General features: G+C 37.3%; 1 protein-coding gene across 5 annotated transcripts in view; it reads right to left on the bottom strand.

Moving 5' to 3' along the window:
• Positions 1-20,662, bottom strand: part of LOC150077431 (uncharacterized) — a 284,193-nt gene that overhangs the window by 147,366 nt on the left and 116,165 nt on the right. The window lies entirely within an intron of this gene.

The following is a 20,662-nucleotide window of genomic DNA, read 5'->3' as shown; positions in this document are numbered from 1 at the left end:
ACCCGCTGGCTAAAGGCAAACTTCTGCACATCTATTCTACTATCGTCTTTCCTCAATTTGAATTTAGGCCTTCTCAGGCAAATATTCTGAGGAAGAGGAAGAATCCCATCTGCATTGAGCATGCTAAAACCATTCAAGGCTTTATACACCTAAATCAGATAACCTCGCAGGTGCCTAGTCTCCAGACACTAATTTTCAAAACTTAAAGCCTTTCTTTGTAAGAGCAACCCTTCGTTCCATTCACCAATCTTGTTGCCCTTCTCTGTACTCGTTCCAACAGCTCTACAACCTTCTCAAAATGAGGCCTCCAGACCTGTATACAGTATTCAAGGTTGGCCTGACCATTGCCTTATACAAGGGGATAATCACCTCATTATCCCTGCTAGAAAAATTCCTGTATATCATTGACAAGACACACTGAGCTACTCTTGCAGATCGTCTGCACTGCTCAGAAAACTTCATATCTGCCTGCACAATTACTCCCAGGTAATTTTTATTCTATAACAGGTCCTTTTCATTCTCTACCACTGTCAGTGTGGTACCACAGAGTTGATACGTTACTCTGGGATTACTGCTTCCCATATGTAGTACTTTACATTTGTCAATGTTAAACTTCATTTACCACTTCTCAGCCCATCTGCTCAACTTTTCTAGATCCTGTTGCAGCAGTGTACTGTCATTAACAACCCTGCCAACCTTTGTACTGTCTGCAAACTTGAACATTAAGCCTGATATACCATCATCAATATCACTTATAAATACAGAAAACAACAATGGACCAACACTGAACCCTGAGGAACTCCACCAATAACATTAGTCCACGAAGAGCAGTGTCCATTGATTATCACTCTCTGTCTTCTCCCACTCAACCATCCCTTTATCCATAGCAGCAATTTGCCTCCAATGCCACACTACTCCAATTTGTGCAGCAGTCTTCCATGTGCAACAGTATCAAATGCTTTTCTCAGATGCAAATATATGATATCGAAGTTATTCTTTGCATCCAGTTCCTTTGTGACTACATCACAGTATCTGATCAAATTAGTCAGACAAGACTTCCCCTTAACAAACCCATGCCATGTCTGAGCTATAACTGAAGTCTTGTCTAGATGATCCTGCAATGCTTCTTTAACGAGTGCCTCCATTAATTTTCCTGGAACAGAAGTTAAACTAACAGGTGTGTAATTATCCGTGTCTCCCTTTGATCTTCCTTTGTGGATTGGGGTCACATTTGCACATCTCCAATCCATGGATACCTTCTCTGAGTCCAAGGAAGCTCTCATAATTATGGCTAAGGGTTTGCTTACTTCTTTTGCCACCTCCTTTAATATAACTGGATAGATTCCAACCACCCCAGGTGCCTTTCTTGTGTTTATCTTCAACAATTTCTCCTCCACTTTACTCTCAGTTATTACAAGATTATCTAGCTTACTGCCAGAGTTGAATACACCTCTGGCATTCCCCTCCCTGAATAACTCCTGATGTGTGAATATCGATGCAAAATATTCATTTAGTTTGTTAGCTACCTGAGGAGGATCATCAACAGTTGAACAATCGATATCAAATTGACCAATCCGATTCATCCCCTTCCTTCTAGAGTTTACATAAGTAAAGAACTCTTTGCTGTTTTCCTTTGCCAAAGATTTCTCGTAATCTGCCTTCGCCTGCCTAACCTCCTTTGTAACTTGGTTACAGACCAGCTTATATCTATTATAGGCTTCTGTGTCACATGTTTGTCTAGTTCTGCTTTCAACTTATTTAAGTTGTTGACCTCCACTACAACAGATGGAAGTGTGTTCCAACTATCAACCACCCACTGGCCACAAGCAAATTTCCACACAGCTGTTCTAAAATTGTCTTTCCTCAATTTGAATTTTTATCCACTAAGGTGAGTAATCTGATCAAGAGGAAGAACCCCATTAGCATTGAGCCTGCTCAAACCATTCAAGGCCTCAACTTTTCCCTATCTCTTCCATCATGCAGTATGACTGATGACTTTTGAGGTTATGATAAACATCATAGCTAGATCAAATCTTCCTTACATTTCGAGGGTACAGCTCTAAAATGGTGTTTGCAGGCTGCCTGTTAGTACACCGGACCGAACCTATTGGTAACTCTCTAGGAGGCTTCCGGATCAGCTAGTGTATAATCTTTCTACCTCTACTCTGCCACATGGTGACTGGAGGGAGTCCGAGTAGTGTGTATGCAGGGGGCATTGTTGACGCCACGTTATATCAAGGATATGGGTATATTCTTACCACGTGTACGCCATATCCAAAAATTTCATTACTTCATACAGTATGTTGTCCCCCCCCCACACTTTTTCATACTATTGAATATACCATGAATTGTCAAACTAATAGAACAAGCTTATCTGCGAAAAGATCTAAACCTCCCAACTTCCTAGTTCATTTCATAAATATACGTGGTCTCAATTCTAATCTCAACGATGTCCATTTCTACTTGCAGTCTGCCAAACCCCATGTACTTTTTCTGACAGAATCTCAGTTAACGGTTGATTCAAATACTGCTCATCTCAGTTGCCCAAATTATTCGCTGTGATTCTTTTCGCCTCAAGGGTGGTACTTGTGCATATGCCCGTTCCGATATTCCGTTAGAGAATTGGTAATCTGGAATCTTCTCTGGCTTAAAATCTCTACCTCATTGTGTCAAATTCATCTGCTGTCTCTACCGTTCCCCCAACTCCACTAATCACTTGGAGTTCTTTGACTTCCTTTGCAACTAGACTTTATCCAGTTCAACTTTTCTAACAGTGAGGTAATTTTCCTTGGTGATTTTAACGTTCATAACTCCAGCTGGCTTCCGTTTTCTAGTCACACCGACCCAGCTGGTCGAGATGCTGAGGCTTTTGAAATTTCTAATGACCATGCACAGATTGTACATTTACTTACAAGAATACCGGACAATCCTAACCATGCAGCCAACATGCCTGATCTTTTTCTCACGAACAACCCTTCTAAGTACACGGTCGAAGTGAGTGGTCCTTTAGGTACCTCAGATCACAACTTGGTGATTGTCTCTTCTCCAATGGAGCCTTTATCTCATGACTATTCCCAATCTCGTATTGTTTGGCATTACAAGAATACAAAATGGGATGACCTGCGAGATATCTTTTCTTCTTTTCCTTGGTCGGATTACTGTTTCAAAACTTCTGATGTCAACGTTTGCTCAGATCATGTCAGTGAAATTATTCTTGCAGGAATGGAATCCTTTATCCCACACTCCACTTTAAAATCTCGTCCTTTATTTAAACCTTGGTTTTCCAATAAATGTGCTAAGGCTGTTCAAGAGAAGAACGTTGCATATCATAATTGGCTTGTTTCCAATTCTTCAGTTTCTTTTTCTGCCTGCACCAAAGCTGGCAACAGTCTACAGAAGTTCAAGTCCAATTTCAACAAATATCTTCTTTCATCTTCTCAACCTCCAACCCAAGCAAGGTACTAAGTACTATAGGTTCTAATACCTCTCGTGTTCGAGGTTTTCATAAAGGAAAGAAAAAAAAAAAAAAAAAAAACACTTCAATTAGATCACCTAGTCTCCAGAAGCTGCACTTTGCAGAAAATAAGCCTTTCTTGGTAACACCAACCCTTTGTTTCACTCACAAATCTAACTGCCCTTCTCTGTACTAATTCGGCAGCTCTACATTATTCCTAAAATGAGGCCTCCAGACTTCTATGCAATACTCAAGGTGTGGTCTGATCATTGCCTTATACAAGGGGGCAATCACCCCCTTATCCGTGCTAGCAAAATTCCTGTATATCATTGACAAGACACCATGAGATACTCTTGCAGCCTGTCTGCACTGTTCAGAAAACTTCATATCTGACAGCACAATTACTGTAGGTCCATTTCATTCTCCATTACCCTGAGTGTAGTACCATCCAGTTGATACATTATTCTGAGGTTATTGCTACCCACATGCAGTACTTTACATTTGTTAATGTTCAACTTCATTTGCCACCTCTCAGCCAATCTGCTCAACTTTTCTAGATCCTGTTGCAGTAGCGTACTATTATTACTGTGATTAACAACCCTACCAACCTTCATATCGTGTGCAAACTTAGACATTAACCCTGACATACCTTCATCAATATCACTGATAAATACTGAAAACAACAATGGGCCCAACACCGAACCCCGGGGGACTCCACTAATAACACTAGTCCATGAAAAACAGTGTCCATTGATAACCACTCTATCTTCTCCCACTCACCATCCTTTTATCTATTGTAGCAACTTGTCGTTAATGCCATACTGCTCTAATTTGTACATTAGTCTTCCGTGTGCCACAGAACCAAAACCTTTCCTAAAATTCAAGTATACAATATCAAAATTATTTCTTGCATCCAGTTCCTTTGCAACCACATCATAGTATCAAATCAAATTTGCCAGACATGACTTCCCCTTAAAAAATCCATGCTGTGTCTGAACTGCAGTGTTGTCCAGATGATGCTGCATCGCTTCCTTAACCAGTGACTCCAATATTTTCCCTGGAACAGAAGTTAGACTAACAGGTCTGTAATTACTTGTGTCACCCTTTGGTCCCCCTTTGTGAACTGGGGACACATTTTCACATTTCCAGTCCGTGGGGACCACCCCTGAGTCCAATGAAGCTTTCATAATTATGACTAAGTATTTGCTTACTTCTTTTGCTGCTTATTACAAAATCATTTAGCTCCTTTCCACAGTTTGACAAGCTTCTGGCCTCCACTTCTCTACAGACCTCCCCATGTGTAAATGTAGATGCAAAATACTCATTTAGTTTGTGAGGCTACCCCAGCAGGTTCATCAACAATTGAACTGTCAATATCAAGTGGACCAATCTGATTCATTCACTTCCTTCTAGAGTTTAGGTAAGTAGAGAAGTCTTTATCTTTTTTCTTTGCTTTGTTTTCCAAAGATTTCTTGTTATCTGTTCTTGCTTGCCTAATGTCCTATTTGGCTTGATTACAGACTATCTTATATCTATCAGAGGCATCTGTGTCTTCTGATAATTTATATGCATCCCATATTAAACATATTTCTTCTCGGCCACGAGTCTCATTAGGTCATCTGACATCCATTTAGGCCTAAACCTTGAACAGTATATTTTAGTTGTTATGAAAAGCCTATGAACAGCTTCCAAGATTAATTCCTTGAATGCTTACCATTTTGAATTTTCTGTTGGTAACATCATCAGTTGGTCCCACTGTATAAAATTAAAAAAAATCTCTGAGACCACTGTAGTCACCTCTACAAAAGCAAAAATCCTTCCCTTTACCCTTGATGGTAGTTACATCTTTAAGTAAATCCCATATCAGTACACTATGATCACTGCCAACTAGTGGTTCCTTTATCTGCAGATTCTTAATGCATGAAGACTCACTGCTGATATCAGATCAAGAGTATTACTCTCTCTAGTTGCCTCTTGAACATGCTGATGTAGAAAACAATCATCCAATAAATCCACAAAAGCTTTGCTAGTGTGTGAGTGATCAGCCTACAAATTCCAGTCTATATCTGGAAAGTGAGACAAAGAAGTGAATCCCAGAAACAATGATGTAAAAGGCAGGGTTGTCTAAATCAGCCCGCCAGACTGTCCTACCCCTCCTAAATATATACTTCATGTTGATGTTTTATGAGTCTTTTGAACATTTAATCTGTATGTTTAATGTAATCACAGTACAAGTGACATCAAAAATAACTTAATATGTTATGTACTTCCTGTATATATTAAATATAATAATAACTCAAAAATCATGCAAAAATAGATTACTTTTAACAATAATGCTCAAACACCATGATTAATATGAAGGATGCAACAGCATTTAATAAACAAAATCAGGATAAAACGTGTGCATTCCAAGATGACAAAACTCAACAAATGCCTGAAGATGAGCAATTTTGCATTTCCAAAAAATCTTCTTTTCCTCCTGTAACAATTCAAAGCATTCTGGCACCTCCATAGCTCTGCCACTTCTGGACATCAGTAAGAGAATAGGGAACTATTCTCTTACTGATGCATATGGGAGTTTTATTTCTGAGTTGCTCAAATCAGTAACACTATTGCTGAAGCACAACCAACCACAACACTGCCTAACTGAGATTGGGAGTAATATCTTCATATCCAAATAACCTTATTTGGATATGAAGATATTACTGTGGTAGGTAACGGAAAATCCTTGAGCATAACCTCCCCTGCTATTCCCAGGACATGAGGCCTTGTGACTTTTATAGCAAAATGAAGAAACCATTCAGATAACACAAGGCATACTGCAAGCAACAGACTGCAGATAGTACTATCATCTGCAGCCTGTTTGGCCATGTCACCTGCAAAGCAGCAGCACATTGTGCAGTGGGTCCACTGATGAGTTAAGTGGATTTGGTCAGGCGCACAGGCACTAATGACTGGGAAAATTCTGTGCTGCTATGAGCAGAAACTTTAGTGAAATAAGAAATTCACTGTAATAAAAAATTACAAATACAAATAATAAAATGAAATAACACCAGGTTGTGCCATTTCATTTTCCTTCTTTCTGGGAAACTCTGTATAAAGACAGCTAAATTTATCTGGTATGATTATCATCAGAACTTTGACAGTAGTCCTTTAAAACAGTGCTTTGGCCAAAGTTAAACTTTAAACAACTTGCAAATAAAATTAAGGTTCTCTTTTATTTGTTATTGTTATTTGGTTTTTTTTTTTTTTAGGAGCATTAGCAACTAAGGCCATATTGCTCCGGGATATGCGGTGGTCATTCCCTGAATGACCTTTCCGCATCCTCCGTATTTGGTGGTGACGGGCTCGAACCCCGGTCTAATCAAGAAGCGTGTGCTACACACTGCTGCTCCTTCCCACCTGGCTACGGAGGCGCCATTCTCTTTTATCTCTCACTTAATTTATGTCTTGACAAACATTCAAATTGATCCCTATTGTGGAATTTGCTCAACTGCATGCATTAATCATAAATTTGGTAAACTAATATTGTATATGCCCTTCAGAAAATTTAAACACTTGCTGCAGTTATCATGGTTATTATGGAGTAAGCTCATGTTTACATGATATTTAGTTTTTCCACTTTGCTGATATATATTTTGATCTTGTGCATAAAAAATGTGTTCTAAAACCTGGATATAGGAAGATGTAATAGAATTTGTTTATTTATGGGATTCAACAGATGGAGAGACAATTGCACAAACTAAATACTAATCAGGAAAAAATGGAAAACTAGTTAATAAAATAAAAATTAATTCTTGAAATACTTTTATTGGGATATGCAGCAACTAGAAAGCATGGTGTAGGGGATTACAAGGCCTGTTGGGAATTCTCCTGTTAAGCAAATATATGGGCTGTGTTAGGGTTACCAACAGGCATACCCATTTGTTTATTTTTGATTTTCTATAGTTTTGTTTATTAAATAAAAGTTCTGCCTTTTTAATAAACACAAATACAGTTACTACATGGGTAACAAACCAACCAAATACATAAGCCGAGTCACACATACATAAGTTTACACAGCTTACAAGTGAATAAAATAAAATTCCCTTAAAAAACAAATCAGCAATTATTAAAAAGTTATTAATAATTATTCTATTAAAAAGTGTTATGAAATTTCATGTCAGCTGCATGGGGAAATATCACTTAATTTTAAATAAGTAGAAAGGCTTACATTAGAAATGTATCCTAAAGAAGGAGAATAATCAAGATCTGTAGTTTAGTTATTATAGCAATTTTAATAATTTCACTAAGCTTTTTAGAAAATTTCAATGAGAGAGAGAGAGAGGGGGGGGGGGAGGGGGGGATATAAAATCTGTATGCTTACTATGTTTAATTTTCAATCATGGGGTGCATTCATATCCCACCAAAGGGACCAAATACTTAGCATTAAGGTGCTTGGGCTTGTAGTCAATTTAGATGCAAATACCATTTCCTACAGTTCTGCCTAAGTTGTTGATATCTTTTTGAAGCTTACAGCATTACCAGAAAAGTTGAACCCACTGTACAGTTAAAAATATAAGATGACAAGGACAGTTGTTTCAAAGCTTACTGGCTTCTCATCAGTTGGCAGGTGGCCTCTATTAGCAAAATTATTTTGTCTAAGTGAACAGCCAAGAAGCGTATGGAAGTAAAACTTCAAACTAACAAAGGTGAAGAATCTTATGTGTGCCTTCAATCCCAAGAACTGGGCTGTGTTTTCACTATGCCATACAATGCTATACTAAGGGAGGAGTGGTATTTCATGCAACAGTTTGAACATCATGAGCAATTTTTCTGCTTATGAAACTTATTAATGATTTTTTATATATAATAATAAATTATATATAATTTATTATTATATATAAAATATAACAGTTTTTTATAACAGCTCTTTATAACAGTTCTTATAATTTATACTTTGTATGTAATTAATACTTACTCTCTGCTCTGTTGATCATCTGTTATGATGAAAGAGTGTTTTAACTCAGATAACTCACAAAATGAATAAATAATTAATAAATAAATAAATTTCAGAAGAGATTTATCTGCTAATGGAGGATCTAATATGCAACATCATTTTAATATGGTTTTAACAGAGATTGTTTCGCTCAAGCTTCAAATGTATTATATATTATTTCTACAAGTAGAATCCAAGGAAATTAAGGGAACAAAAGAAAATAAAATGTAGCATGTATCCTTTGATGGAAGTTTTTGTCAAACTTAGAGAGAATTTTTTTTTTTTTTTGAAGGTAGCCAACAAATCAAATTTGCTTAGGCTATAGAACTTATAGTTGTCAAAAAGAAAGTAACTGTAATTTAATGTACACTTATATTGAAGAATCTTAATGTAAAATATTGAATCGACTTATTTTCTAAAATATAATCCATTCAGGCTAATTTATTTGAAAAAAAAAAAAAAAAAAACTGTCTTGTACGCAAGAAAGCCATAGTTTTTAGGAGCATTAGCAACTAAGGCCATATTGCTCCGGGGGTATGCGGTGGTCATTCCCTGACCTTTCCGCATCCTCCGTATTTGGTGGTCACGGGCTTGAACCCCGGTCTAATCAATAAGCGTGTGCTACGCACTGCTGCTCCTGCCTACCTGGCTACGGAGGCACCAACTGTCTTGTGTTTTATTCTATACTAAGACAAGACAGTTTTTTTTTTTTTTTTTTTAAATTAGAGATGAAGTTCCAAAATGTTATTTGGAAACCCATTTTTGGCAAAAGTTTGGTTATTCTTGAATGAGGAATATTTGGTAAAGAAATTTTCTTATCCAATTTATATTAATTTAAATTAGTACTAGTATCAGCCACAAGGTGTAAGTAAGGAAGCCTGAGCCTTTCGTTGCATCAGCAAAAAAAAAAAAAAATAAATAAAATAAATAAATAAAATAAAAATCAAATAAAAATAAATACAAAAGAAAAAATAAAATCACATAAAGATTACAAATAAATTAAAATAAATTACCCATTTGACTTCTTTCTCATGAAGGTAGAACCCAAGTAGAATCCAGCTGACATTTCAATTTCCCCAAGATATCAGCCTGAACAGCTCATGAAGGCAACTTATCCCAATAATTAACTCACTGATTAAAAGAAAACTTCCTGCAATCCAGTCTAAATCTCTTCCCCTCTAATTTGAATTTATGGCCCCTAGTTCTGAAATCATTCAATAACAGTGTTCACCCTCATTCAAATCTCCTTGGTAAGGTGCCTCCTTAACAAGCACTATAGCCCACATATTTGAAGCTTTTCCTTGTATAGATGCTCTTTTGGTGTGTTGCCTATCTTTAGATCCTTTTTAAAACATTGATGCTTTTTAGGTGCAGTCTCCATATAATTTCAACATAGTATTCCAAGTGCAGTATTTCTTTTGCTGATCTCACCAGATGTGTTATGTATTGTTGGATCCTTTTAAAAATCTTGATGTCATTTTTTGGTGCAGTCTCTATACTCAACACAGTATTCCAAGTGCAGTCTTATTACTGCCTTATACAGTGGGATCATGGCCTCCCTCTACATCTACAAGCAAATGCATAGGCCATCCTCGCTGCCTTTCTACTCTGCTTGGAGAACCCTACATCAGACCACATTGTAATACCCAAAATCACTTTCTTCCTCAACCGTTTTTAATTCAACCCCACCTGTGTAATTCAACCTTGATAATTCCCAAGTGTAAAACCTTGCATTTTGCTGCAAGAAAACATAGCAGCCACTTTTCTGATGATTTTGAAGTTTATCTAAGTGTCCTGAAGAATTGCTGCTGCCGGGCACTAATCATTCACTATTCTACTGCTCTTGACATCATATCCTGTATTACTCCAGTAATTTTAGTAAATTAAAAACAACTGTGGTCACCACAATACCAATCCTTTGAGATGCCCACTTCTTAAGTTAGCCCATTCTGAAGTGTAACCATTAACTAAGACCTTCTGTCTCCTACTTGCAGCCACCTTGGAGTCCATCTACAGATTTTCCCTGCAATTCCAACATATCCAGCTTATACAGTAAGCTCTTCTGCAGGACTGAATCAAATCTTTGCTGAAATTATTTTCTACATCCAGCTTATGGGTTACTACATTAAAATAGCTAAGGTTGATTAAACATGATTTTCCCTTTACAAAAACTATGCTATGCTTTTAGAATTCCAGATCATTAGATCATTTCTATCGTTTGTTTGTTTGTTTTTTTGGTTTTTAGGAGCATTAGCAACTAAGGCCATATTGCTCCGGGATATGCGGGGTCATTCCCTGACCTTCCCGCATCCTCCGTATTTGGTGGTGACGGGCTCGAACCCCGGTCTAATCAAGAAGCGTGTGCTACGCACTGCTGCTCCTTCCCACCTGGCTACGGAGGCGCCCATCATTTCTATCAAAATGATCCTTTACTGCACTCTTTATCATTGCTTCATAATTTTTTCTACAACAGAAGTCAGACTAGCTGGTCAGTAGTTATCACTTCACTCTTAGAACCATCTTTATATATGGGTGATAACGCTGACACCTCTACAATCCAATGGAATCTCTCCTGAGTCAAACGATGTCCTTGTCATTAATCTTAATGGTTAAATATATTCTCTTGTTGCTTCCCTTAAAATTATTCAATATATGCTATGCAATCAACCCAGGAGCCTTTTTTGCAGTTAAGCTGTAAACTATTATAATAAATTATCTTCTGAAACTTCAATGCCGCTAATTTTGATTCCCTGTTTCACTCGTTTTTCTTCACCAAGAAGGGCCTTTTGTCTGTAAATATCGATGCAAAGTACCTGTTTAATTCATCTATAAGATAAACTAGGTTATCTAAGGATTTCCTGTACCCATTACAAAGACTGCAATCTAATTCATTCTTTTCTTCTTCTTTGTAATCAAGTATGTGAAAACTCCCTGCTCCCGTTGTTTACTTTCTTAACCCAGTAGCAGCATTCTGTCCACTCATAAGACCAGCAGAAAAATATTTACTGTTCTGTTTGGGAATTAGTAGTTGTTACTTTGTGTACCTCCTTATTGGTATCTTTAGTCTAGTCTAATTTATATTATTTTTCACTTTGTGTAAACTGTGTTTTCCTGTGAGAGACTGCCAAACCCTTTATACTACCCAGTTTTGGCTCACTACATACAGTTTGTCAGTAGTGGAACCCGTTCCTTTGTCACAATGCTAAGTTACATATCTTCACTTTTAAGTTTGAATTATTACATTAAAATGATATTATTATATAAATTATTATTTATATAATATCGGTGTAATACACCATAGTTTACCCATAAATTTAACTACATGAGTAGTGTAACGGCATTGTTTGATTTTATCTCATTGTGGCTACCTTCACAGCGAGATACAAGGTATTGCACTACTTCGAATAAACAACGCTTCTCTAGTAGAGGAGACTACTGTTATTTATTTTCAGTGGGCACCACCACCACCACCCAGATGCTTTTCAGAGCTTGTTGGCTCACTCATCGGTGGGTGGGCAGAGAGGTACACTGATAATGCAGACATGCCATCACGGTTGCGAAGTATGGTGTATTTACACCGATATTATATAGTTAATTTCAACCCATAACATATTATGCTTTGTGCATTTAGTCTTCAAAATATTATCATTATCTTCACCATTTGGCACCTCTCATATTGTGGAATTAACTTTGCAACTGTGATGGCATGTCTGCATTATCAGAGTACCTGCCCGCCCAACGATGAGTGGGCCAACAAGCTCCGAAACGCACCTGGGTGGTGCCCACTGAGAATAAATAACAGTAGTCATCTCTACCAGAGAAGCGTTATTTATTCGAAGTAGTGCAATACCTGGTATCTTGTTGTGAAGGTAGCAACAATGAGATAAAATCAAACAGTGTCGTTACACTACTTATGTAGTTAAATTTATGGGTAAACTATGGTGTATTTACACCGATATTATATACAGGAAACCCTTGATTAGTGCGGTTAATGAATCCTTGAAATATACCGCACATATTAAAACCACACTAATCAAACTTAAGAAACAATGGGAATAATTATAATGAATCCTTGAAAATTATAAAATTGTAAAAACATATTTTTTATTACTCAGTACGTACCTATAATGCACTGCATAGTTCTTAAATTATTAAGGAATAAATTTAAAAAAAGATAGTATGATTTAAATTTTATTTTTTGCAAAAAAACTTATCTAACTTCGATTGAACAGTGTGGTAGCTTTCTTCCTTTCCTCCATGATTTTGCGATAACAATCAATTTGCTTATCTAACCCTCGACGAACGTTCATGCTTCTCTCTGCATCTGGATCAATCTCTAGTATGAGTTCTTTTGCTTTTTCAAGTGTATTAAATGAAATTTCTTTGGGAGCAAACTGCTTTTCTTCTGCTTCATTTTCATCTTCTTCCTTGTATGCATGTTGATGTTCAATTTCAAGAAGATCGTCTTTTGAATGCGATTCCAATAATTCTCTAATGTTTTCTGAATCTACTTCCTCAAAGCCAAGGTCTTTTCCAATTGTAGTAATTTCATCAATAACTTTGTTGACAGGATTAATGAAACCACAAAAATCATTTGCACATTCAGGCAAAAGATTCTGCCAGACTGCTCTCATGCAGCTGTTTGTAATTTCTTCCCACGATTTGTGTATGTTCTTAACTGCTTCTTTAATATTGTATTTTTTCCAAAATTCATCGAGAGTGATTGCGTCATCTCCAGATGTAGCTTGAATTGCCCGAGCAAAAGTTCGTCTCAAATAATATGCTTTGAATGTAGAAATAACTCCTTGATCCATTGGCTGGAGTAAAGAAGTCGTATTTGGTGGTAGAAATATAACCTTCACATTGTTATTTAAATCAGTGAGTGAGGTAGGATATCCAGGGGCATTATCTAAAATTAAAAGAACTTTGAAATCTAAATTATTTGCCTTGCAGTATTTTTCGACTGCAGGACAAAAATGCATAGTGAACCATTCTTCAAACAACTGCTTTGTCACCCAAGCCCTTTTATTGATTTCCAAATTACTGGAAGGGATTGCTTTTACAGCCTTTTAACGCTCTTGGGTCCATTGTACGATAAATTAGCATCGGTTTCAATTTGCAATCTCCTTCAGCGTTACCTCCAAGTAGAAGTGTTAATCTATATTTGGATGCTTTATGAACTGGTGCGGTTGCTTCTTTTCTTGCCAAAAATGTTCTCGTTGGTATTTTTTTCCATAAAAGGCCAGTTTTGTTGACATTGAAAATCTGACGATAATCATACCCATTTTCTTCAATTATTCTCTTCAGTTCAATGGGATATTTGGCTGCTGCATCTTTATCGGCACTGGCTGCTTCACCTGTTAATTTAATATTTTTTATGCCAGATTGAGCTTTGAAATTTTCTAGCCAGCCTTTACTAGCCGAGAATGTTGAAGTATCCCCTTGATATTTGTTTTCTTTTAATGAAGAAAAAAGGCTCAAAGCTTTAATCTTGATGTTATTTCCATCAATAGGAATGCATTTCTGATTACAATCTTCTAACCAAATAAAAAGCAAATCTTCCATTTCAATCATTAATGGACTTCTATTCCTAGTGCATTGCATACTTAAAGATGCAGATGCCATTTTGCCTTTTTCCCGGTACTCACCTGCTTTGTTCAAAACGGCGAGTATGGTTGACTCGCCAAAGCCTAGTGCCCTACCTATGTTTGCTTTGCTTTCGCCATTATCAAATCTCTTAATGATATCAAGTTTAGTATCCAAATTGATGAATTTTCGTTTATTACCCTTTTTCCTGTCCATGGCTATGAAAGGTAATTTAAAAAAAAAATTGTTTTGGTAGGATGAGCGATAAGCCTGCCGCACTTCTACACTCGTCGAGGATTGCTGAGGAACTGCCCAGCAACTAGTGAGAACTTTACAGAGCACTTTCACACAGCTTTCATACAAGATGAAATTCGCGCCAGATCCTCGCTACTACACAGGAATCACTAAAATTGAACAAACTGCGAAAAATCAGAGCAAAAATAATACAGAATCAAACATACATCATGTACTACTTAAACTACATTAATTGTACATTTAGCATGATGATGTAATATCTGTGTTAACGTTAAAATTATATGAGTTACCAGAGTGTTTCAGAGTGGTATGGGGGCTGCTGTCGAGCGTTTCGGAGTCGATTCCAATGCATTTAAGTTGGAAGACCCTGGTGAGTGCGTGTCACGTATTTGCCGCTTCAGGTGCTGTTGTGAGTTGCCAAGCACCGCAAGAAAAAAAAAAAAAAAAAACAGCGCACTAATGAAATTTGATAACGCATTATTAAGGGGATAGTATCAAAAAAATTTTGCGCACTAATTAAAATCGCATTGTTTAAAACCGCATTAATCAAGGGTTTCCTGTAGTTAATTTCAACCCATAACATATTATGCCTTGTGCATTTAATCTTCAAAATAAATTATTATTATGCAAATATCATTATTATTATACATATAATATCTAATTTTCACGGGGCTTAGAGGGGAACAGGTATCCTGTGTGTTATCAGACACTCAGCCTAAAACACTGATGGATCCAATATCTCTCTATTACAGAAGATTTAGGAGAAGTCCGGTTGGCCTGCCTCCCTAAAATCCACTCATGCACACCTTCTCGATGGTAAGCCCTGTTACGTCACTTAGGTGGCAACGAACGTGTAGAGTGGTTCTCTTCAAGACGCCTGGTCAGCGTGAAGAGGAAAAGACCAAACCCTCCAGCAATGAGAGCACAACAATACAAATGGCCCTCAGTCCCCAGCAGCTTTCACTCTCCCTCTTATGGCAGCGAGAGGATCAGAGTGGAAGCAGAGGGTGCTAAGAATCTCTGGGTACAACCAGGCTGCCATGCACGGAAATTGAACTTGGCCTGTTATAACGTACGATCACTCATCGGTGAAGACAGGATATTAGAGCTGGAAAAGGAATTAGAAAATGTGAATTGGAATATCATCGGTTTGGCTGAAACAAGAAGAAGAAATGAATCACTTATAAGTTTATCAAGTGGAAATCTGCTGTACACCAATGGAAACAGTGAAAGGAGTGAAGGTGGAGTTGGGTTTCTGGTCCATAAAGATTTTAAAAACAACATTTTGGAATTCAAAGGTACATCACCAAGGGTGTCAAGACTAATACTCAAGATTTCTAAGAGGTACAAGCTAAAGATTATAATGATTTATGCACCAACATCGAGCCACGATGATGAAGAGGTTGAAGAAATGTACACTGAAATTGAGAGTCTTCTAGATGAGCAGAAAACCCACTACACTATTATTATGGGAGACTTCAATGCTAAGGTTGGAAAAAGGCAAAACAGCGCAGAAAGAGGAACTATAGGAAATTTTGGAATTGGTGAAAGAAATAAAAGAGGTGAAAGACTTGTGGAATTTGCAGAATCTCAAGGAATGTCAGTAATGAACACTTTTTTCAAGAAAAGGGTGAACAGAAAGTGGACATGGAAGAGTCCAAATGGATTAACAACTAATGAAATCGACTTCATCCTCACTAACAGAAGATATATTGTGAATGATGTTACCATCCTGAATAAGGTAAATGTTGGAAGTGATCACAGAATGGTAAGATTGATATATGATATAGAATGATATAGATGTAGGAAAGGAAAAAACTGACTCGAGTAAATAATACAAAGGTCTTTGAAATAACAGAGGAGGAGGAGAAAAAGCAGTATGTACTGGAACTTAAGAACAGGTTTGAGCTTCTGCAGACTGCTCAGGACCAAGATATCGACGAGGAATATTACAACTTTCTGAAAGTGATAAAGCCCAAGAAACCTATAGGGAAACAGAAATCCAAAGAAGAAAAAATTAGTCAAGAAACACTTGTCATGATGAACCGAAGACGACAAATGAAGAGCAAGAAAAACACTGACAGGGAGAAAATTGAGTATACTGAGTTATGCAAAGCCATTAGAAAGAGACTCAGAGAGGACATAAGAAGATTTAACACAAGAAAAGTAGAAAAAGCATTAAGGGAAAACAAAGGATTTAAATCAGCAGCCACGAGCAGTAATACAGAAAGACAAATGATACTGAAACTGAAGAATAGCGATGGTGTACTTATAAACAGCAGAGAAGGCATAATTCAAATAGCAGAAGACTACTATAGAGAATTATACAAGGAGCGAGGGAAAGATACCAGCAGTGGGGAAGATGGATTGCAAAGTAGCAACACATATGACATACCCGATATTCTTCCTGATGAGGTAGAACATGCATTGAAGAAAATGAGGAATCGGAAAGCCCCGGGGGAAGATGAAGTTACTGTAGAGTTGTTAAAATTGGGAGGAAGAGACATAACACAAAAACTGGCAAGGCTCTTCACAAAGTGCATTAGAAAAGGTGTGATGCCTAAGCAGTGGAATAATGCAATCATAGTTTTGCTGCATAAGAAAGGAGATAAATCAGAAATTGGAAATTATAGACCAATTAGCTTGTTATCCCATATCTACAAGTTGTTCACAAGGGTCATTACTAACAGATTAGAAAGAATACTTGATGAGAATCAACCGAAAGAGCAAGCTGGCTTTAGGACAGGATTCTCAACTATGGATCACCTTCACGTAATATCACAGCTAATGGAGAAAGCAAATGAATATAAAATACCATTATGCCTGGCATTTGTGGATTATGAAAAGGCATTTGACTCCATACAGCATAAGGCAATGTTTCGGGCACTGGAAAGACAAGGTATAGATACTCCATATATTATGATTTTGAAGAAAATATATGAGAGTGCTACATCCTTTATTAGACTAGACAAAGACGTTGTTGTTGTTGTTATTTGGTTTTTAGGAGCATTAGCAACTAAGGCCATATTGCTCCGGGATATGCGGTGGTCATTCCCTGAATGACCTTTCCGCATCCTCCGTATTTGGTGGTGACGGGCTCGAACCCCGGTCTAATCAAGAAGCGTGTGCTACGCACTGCTGCTCCTTCCCACCTGGCTACGGAGGCGCCTAGACAAAGACAGTAGCAAATTTAAAGTCGAGAAAGGAGTTCGACAAGGAGACACAATATCTCCGAAGCTGTTTACTGCTGCCCTTGAGGAAGCTTTCAGAAGATTAGACTGGTCGCAGAAAGGAGTCAATGTGAACGGAGAGTACCTAAACCATTTACGATTTGCAGATGACATTGTGGTCATAAGCCACGATCCCAAAGAATTAGAGGAAAATCTTAATCAGTTATGCACAGTTAGTAAGGATTTTGGACTAAAGATGAATATGGCTAAAACAAAAGTAATGATGAACAAGTATGCCATGGAAAGGGAAATAATGATTGAAGGAGCAGTAATTGAAAAGGTGGAGTCATATACTTATCTGGGACAAGTTATTAGCTGTAATAATGATAAATGGCTGGAACTCAAGAGAAGAATAAATTTTGGATGGATAGCATTCAGGAAATATAGTTACATACTGAAGAGCAATATCCCAGTTTGTCTGAAACGTAAAATAATGAATCAATGTATACTCCCCACCATGACTTATGGAAGTGAAACTTGGGCACTTACCAAAAGAATGGAAGAGAAGCTAAGAACTACAGAGCGAAGAATGGAATGAATTATATTGGGAATCAGACTGTTAGATAAGAAGAGAAACACATGGATTAGGCAGCAAACTCAAGTAAAGGACATTCTTATCAAAACTGAAGAACTAAAATGGTCTTGGGCAGGACACATAGCTCGAAGACATGATGACAGATGGACTAAGAAAATAACAGAATGGTACCCAAGAGGAGCTAGAAGAAAACCTGGAAGACAAAGGCGGAGATGGATAGATGAAATTCATGAGTTTTTGAGTAGTAAATGGATGGCCAGTGCTCAAAACAGAGGGAACTGGAAAGTTGCTGGAGAGGCCTTCATCCTGCAGTGGATTGAAAATGGCTGATGATGATGATGATGAATATCTAATTTTCATGCAATAAATAGCAACCACACATTAAAGTTTTAAATAATTATCATTTATAACTTTAAAAACTGAAAATTAAAATTTTAAAATATTTTCATTTATAGCAAGCCACACACACACACAGGCAGTTTTATCAGTGATTTTATCTTGCAGATCTGGACTGTGGTGGTCCAGGTCTGTGGGGAAAACCACCCTTACGTCGCTGCCAAATGTCACATGAACCTTGAAAAGAATATAAATTAATGATTTTATGTGATTACTTCAAGTTTACAATTTAGTTCTACACAGGAATAAATAATAATAATTTACTGTTATTATTTTCATTGAAAATTATTAATTTATTTTCCTGGATTAATTGTAGTGATGTAATAATGTCAAAGTTTTCTGACAATAAACATCTCTATAAATTTATATTTGGCAGTATTTAATAGTTTGTTTCTGTTTTGTGGTACCAACCTATTTTTAAAATTTTAAGCATAATTAGAAAACTTTTTATTTCACTAAAATTACCAAGTATTTCTAGTGGCCAAAAAACAGCATTTAAAAAAAGCTGATATATTAAAAAATAACAAACATACTTGAGTATTGCAATATACTGATAAAAGATCAAACATTAATGTAATAAAAGCACAACTGAAAATATTGAATACTTTTCTCAAAACTCAGGTCTTGTCAGACTCGGTTGTTATTTGATTTTTAGGAGTATTAGCAACTAAGGCCATATTGCTCCGGGGATAAGTGGTGGTCATTCCCTGACCTTCCCACATCCTCCGTATTTGGTGGTCACAGGCTCGAACCCCAGTCTAATCAAGGACCGTGTGCTACGCACTGCTGTCAGACTCGGATGAACTAGTGATTTCCCATAATTTGCCTTTGCCAGCCTAACCATTTCTATTGGGAGAGGGGTTAAAGCAGGTGAGACAACTAGGTCAGTATTATTCCAAAGAAACTCGTAGCTGTTATAGGCTTCAGTACTTTTCATCACTATCATTATCCCATGCCATTATTTTCTGCTCTACTAAACTGGCTAGCTTATTATTCATCCATCTGGCACTCTTCCTTGTGCTATATTTTCTTAACAGTATGCATGCATTCATGGCTTCTGTGACTATAGCTTTATAAAGATGTACCATAATTCTAATGTATTCATGCTCCGTATTTGTCTGTCTCCCAGTTGATAGAGGCCATGTAGCAATTAAACTATCATAATTCCCTTTTCTGAAATTTTAGCAACTGCCATCCCTCTCAGAATCAACCAACTTAGAACGCTATGATCACTCCCTGTGCTTAAGCTATCCAAACTTCTAGTCTGTCTCCTCCTACCCTTTCTATCTTCCCTATTCTTCCTGAACACGCTGTACACACACACACCACTCATCATCCCCAATTTATGGGTGACAACATGTTTCTGTTATCCCTATTGTTACTGTATATGTGTTCTAACCAGGAGTCTGAATTCACTCATTTGACTGTCAACACATCTCACATTATGTGTACACAGTTAAGGCTAGGGTGTTCTTGTATAGTTTGCTACCCTCAGAACACCTTGCAAATATTGGCTGTTATGGTAACAAATAATTCTTGAGATGTGTTTCGGCATTACTTGGACCATATTATCAAATAAAAATATCTATATTACCCTTCTCCTCACCCCTTAAGTAGAAGTTTCTCTGAGCCCTAAAGGTATCTTCCATGATACTAGCAAAGACCCACCTTTTGTTCAAATGAATCTCATTTTCAATTGAATACTGTTTCACCTATGATGCTCACTGTTTTTATAAGTTTTTTTTTATGAAGATGGATAAGGTGATATGCTAGGAAATTGTTAGTTAGTTATTTAGTTTTTAGGAGCATTAGCAACTAAGGCCATATTGCTCCGGGATATGCGGTGGTCATTCCCTGACCTTTCCACATCCTCCGTATTTGGTAGTGATGGGCTCGAACCCCGGTCTAATCAAGAAGCCTGTGCACTGCTGCTCCTTCCCACCTGGCTACGGAGGCGCCTTAGGAAATTGTAGTGTACATTTGTACTTTTGGTTTTTTTTTTTTTTTTTTTTGGTAGTTGTTGGCGTATCGGCTTCTGTGGCCATAATGCACCTCCCAAGGTTTTTGCAGTACTTTGATCCAAGCCCGAGGCGGGATTCGAACCCGCGACCTTTGGGTTGCCAGGCAGGCACTTTACCCACCTGGCTAGCCCGGTCGGCCTACTTTTGGTAAATCAGAGGTTTTATTTTATCAAACAAGATACAATATACATTACATAAATCAAACTT

This window comes from Mastigoproctus giganteus, chromosome 12, assembly GCF_048544385.1.
Source record: "Mastigoproctus giganteus isolate SK-2022 chromosome 12, ASM4854438v1, whole genome shotgun sequence".
NCBI lineage: Eukaryota > Metazoa > Arthropoda > Arachnida > Uropygi > Thelyphonidae > Mastigoproctus > Mastigoproctus giganteus.
This window is presented reverse-complemented; position numbering and strand designations above follow the sequence as displayed.